Source organism: Miscanthus floridulus, chromosome 14 (genome assembly GCF_019320115.1).
Source record: "Miscanthus floridulus cultivar M001 chromosome 14, ASM1932011v1, whole genome shotgun sequence".
Classification (NCBI taxonomy): domain Eukaryota; kingdom Viridiplantae; phylum Streptophyta; class Magnoliopsida; order Poales; family Poaceae; genus Miscanthus; species Miscanthus floridulus.
The window spans coordinates 83,677,247-83,681,646 of record NC_089593.1 but is presented as its reverse complement, the minus strand read 5'-3'; the positions used below and the strand labels follow the sequence as shown (position 1 = coordinate 83,681,646).

Here is a 4,400-nt window from a genome sequence, read left to right as displayed (position 1 = left end):
CAGGTTCTGTTATTTAATTTAGGAAAATGCAACCATGAAAATTGGTGATATTGGATTAGAACCTGATAGACCAGCACTTACAACTGTTGAGGAGAACATGATTTTCCAGTCATGCTACAAAGAAACAACACAAATCAAATCATCCAAATTACATGGGCATGGATATTTGGCTACGTATCGAACTCGCAAAGAACTTATGAAAGAGAACCTTGAAGTACATGCACGTGCTCAAGCTGCAGCTAGGGAGAAGAGCATTGCTTTAGAAGCGGAGGTTGACAAGCTCAAAGAACAGATTGCGCAAGAAGCTGCAGAAAGGGAAAGGGAGAAAGAAGAAAATAGGAGGAGGATGCAAGAGGAGCTGGAAAATGCTAAGACAAACTTAAGAGAAGAAATGAAGCAAGAATTCCTTAATATGCTAGCGCAGCACAAAGAAGGAGCTATGATTATGGTATTAGAATAATTTTTTTATCCTTTGTACTCTTGATAAACTTATGATTGTGATGCCTAATCTTTCACCCCCAATATTTGTATGTATAGAGTACCCTGCAAAACAATGCCAGTACACAAGTTGCACCAATCATACAAGAGGAAGATGAGACGGTGGACATGAAAATGAAAATGAAAATGAAGATGGGTTACAGGAGGTAATGACATTATTTCACTATGTTCCATGTACCTTGAACTATTGCTAAAATAGATCAAACAACTTGATGTTTGTAGACTCAGCCTGGAAGCGTTGTCACCGTACAAAAAGGTGCACCAGCACCTACACGCTCCACTAGAAGTACTGCACCTCCCAGCAGAGCTCTTTTCAACGAAAACACTGCAAATGTGACTGCATCGAAGACATATATCACTTCACAACAGCTGATGAATAGGACAAGAAATAATCCCAAAAGGAGGAAGGTAACAACCAGCTAATTGGAATCTAAATTCTTGCATGATTTAATGAAATTTTACCAAATGTGACCTTCCTTGTTGAACTAGGAAATGTAGAAAATACATTGAACATGCGTGCTGAAAACTACAGCTTGTGCAGGTTTGATTGGGTGAGTTGTTCTGAGTAGTAATCTACCTTTTCTGTGATACTTGATAATACAAAAGTTGTAGAGGGTTTAGAGATGTTTGTCGTCGTGAAAGGTCATGATTTTAGACCTAGAGAATTAGAGTTATGAATTTTGAAAGTAGCCGGTCAGGTTTTGACCTTGGTCTGGACAGCAGTGGGTGTTTCTGTTTTTTGACCATGATAACTGTAGAATCTTATTTAACAAATAACTAGAAAGATGTAGAGAATTTCATGGGCTTTCCGTATTGTTAAAGAATATAATTTTTCGTTGTCTACAACTCAAGTTATGATTTTTCTAATCAACTAAACTGCTCACAATCTCCTCACCCTCCTGGTCCTCCCTTTCCTACCTGCCGCCCTGTTCTCTGTTCGCCGCCGCACACAGTTCGGCTTTCCCACGCCGCCCCTACCCCTTGCCCATCCACGCCACCCCTCCTTCCCACCTCGATGGCCGGCGCAGAGGGCCGCTCCTGCGCCTTCCTCAGGCAGCGTCGGGCGTGGAGGAAGCGGCCGTGGCGGCGGCAGAGCTAGAGACGTCGGTGGCAGGTGAATGGCGTGTGGGTGAGGGGATTTCCCTTGAAAGGTGCATGGTCCAGCCCAGCCAAACCCAACCCATCTCGTGCCTACATCATGATATGATCTTCGTTTCAATGCAATGTTTCTCCTGCCTTTTTACAACAATTGTTTTCTGGTGATCGATATGTTCCTTGTGCTTCATTGTGATTTAGATTTGGGTATGTTCGATAGCATCGAAATCGTTAGCTATTAATATTAATTATTCCTACTATCTCTATCGCATCTGGTTCATATCTCGCTGTTACCCCCCTCCAGTACTGAAAGTGCCTGATTTGGTTTGTATCTGTCAGTTGACAGTGGCTGATTTATATGAAAACACAATATTTGGTGAATGATTTGATTGTATCTGTACAAATTCCAGTACTCTGTATTACTTGGGTGAATCACATGGCCAAGCACTGTGTCTGTATATATATTGTTGTAGAATATATAATACAATCACATGGCGAGCTATTTTGAGCTGCGTATGGCTGAATAACATATTTTGGAGAGGAGTGATGTGCTTATGTAGTACTGGATGGGAGTGTCCCCTGAATTTTGCATTATGATGAAGGAAGTATGCAAACAGACATTAGGTATAGCATTTGCTCCTGTATAAAAACAATTAATCCTGTATAAGAATAGTGTTATTTCCTATAAGAAAAAACATTGGCTATCTCTTGCCTAGATTGGAATCTTCGGTTAACAGGCTAAGCAAGGCATCCAGAAGAATTGACTATGGCAGGAGTCCAAAGTGCTGCCAAGTAGAGAGCTCATAATAATAGAGAAAAAATGTTCCTGTATTATGATTGCCAATAAAGTATATTTTATGATGATATCAAACTTTTCTTACTACTCACTTTCTAATTTTTAAATGAAACACTTAACATGGTTTTTAAATGGACTAATATTAACAGTGCTGCTTTTTTCTGTTTGACGTAGCTTCTTATGTGATCACACTATTAAATATGTAAACAGGAAAGGTTGAATATTCTACCAAAATACCAAACTACAAACACTTCTATTCAGTGTTGCTTTTCCAGATTGGGTGAATAAGGTAACAACAATTCATAGGGCTTTCCATTTTTTTAAATGTTTTTTTAGTATTCATGTGAATTTCCATTGTATTTTTGAATAATTGTAGTCCTCTATGAGATTTCTGAAACTTGACTGGAAAACAGAACATCTTGTCAATAATGAGAAATTGAAGGATGGTGCATCTGCTATGCATCTTGCTCTTCCCTGTAATAAGGCAGCAAGGGCTCAATTTTTTTCAGATATCATCTGATCCTATAGCCAGTATGTACTGGCTGAGGTTGATGGGCTCAAATGCTAATCATTCACCATTTGCCACTTTATCACTCCTTGATTAGGTATGCGCAAGACCAGAGACTTAATTCCTAGTGCCTAACTTCTGTTTTTTGCCAGTGTTTTCAAGCTTAAGTGTGGTCCCTTTACTCTGTTCTCTTTTTATTATTCAATTCAGTAGCATGATGGTAGGGGAAATGGGGTGTATGACAATGCTTGGATAGGTAACCATGATTATTAGTGGCTAATGCATGTTGCTAGGCTGAATTTCTCTATGCCAAGTAGCTTCTGGTAACCATGACATTAAGTTGTAGCTGTCACACTCGCACCTGCACCAATTGCTACACATCGCCGACCTCCAGCTCTCCCCTGTCTCTCTATTTGCAGTTATGAATTTTGAAAGTAGCCGGTCAGGTTTTGACCTTGGTTTGGACAGCAGTGGGTATTTGTGTTTTTTGACCATGATAACTGCAGAATCTTATTTAACAAATAACTAGAAAGATGTAGAGAATTTCATGGGCTTTCCGTATTGTTAAAGAATATAATTTTTTGTTGTCTACAACTCAAGTTATGATTTTTCTAATCAACTAAACTGTTGCTGCCTTAAAAATTCAGAGAAGGCAGCTGCTACTGTAACATATGCAATGCCTTCAGGCAGGATTGCAGTAGAACTTCAACTATGCAAAAGCTTGGTTGATGGCTTTTGTATATGAAATTAGAAATTAGAACCATTTTATATCTTCATCTCTTTACATTTGTGCAAAATTTAGTAAACTTAATATTGTTCTAATATCCCAATCTATTCTTTTGACAGTAGGTGGACAAGGTTTCAGTGGGAGGCTCATAATCAAGCGAGGACATAGCCGGGGAGATGACATGTTGGGCTGCTAGGAATATCTCAAGTGCTGCATAGATGTTAGGAAGTTTGTAAAAGTTGTCAAATAACGAGTTAATTGTACACTCGTTTATGATTTTAGCTACTATTTCATGGGTTTGGCAACATATTGAATGATTAATTATAATTAATATATGTGGGTGCAATTGCTTTTGATATGGTTTATTGATTTGCAATGATGATTTATTAAACCAAAATTAAATGTTACTAGCGTTGCAATAAAAGCTATACCTACGAGCCGTGATGCGTGGCAATATGTTGTATGGCAACAGACTTATTTACGTTGCAAATAATACTATTGCCACGACATGACTATTGTTGCAATAACAATTAATCTTCCACGACGAATAAAATTGTGTGGCAAATTCTACTGTTGCAACGGCACTGAGTTCATGGCAATAATGAACGGTATATTGCAATGAATAAAATTGCGTGGCAAATGATACTGTTGCAACGACAACGCGGCCGTGGCAATAATGAACGGTATCTCACAACGGATAAATTTGCGTGGCAAATGATACTATTGCCATGCCAAGACAAGCGTGGCAATAATGTATACTCTCTTGCAACGATTAC

At 38.8% G+C, this 4,400-nt stretch overlaps 1 long non-coding RNA gene across 1 annotated transcript; it reads left to right on the top strand.

Moving 5' to 3' along the window:
* The first annotated feature begins 612 nt into the window (after nucleotides 1-612).
* Nucleotides 613-3,975, top strand: LOC136502740 (uncharacterized). The gene is made up of 3 exons (XR_010770683.1): nucleotides 613-644; nucleotides 721-906; nucleotides 3,744-3,975. It is a non-coding gene; the product is annotated as an uncharacterized lncRNA (long non-coding RNA).
* Nucleotides 3,976-4,400: the final 425 nt, after the last annotated feature.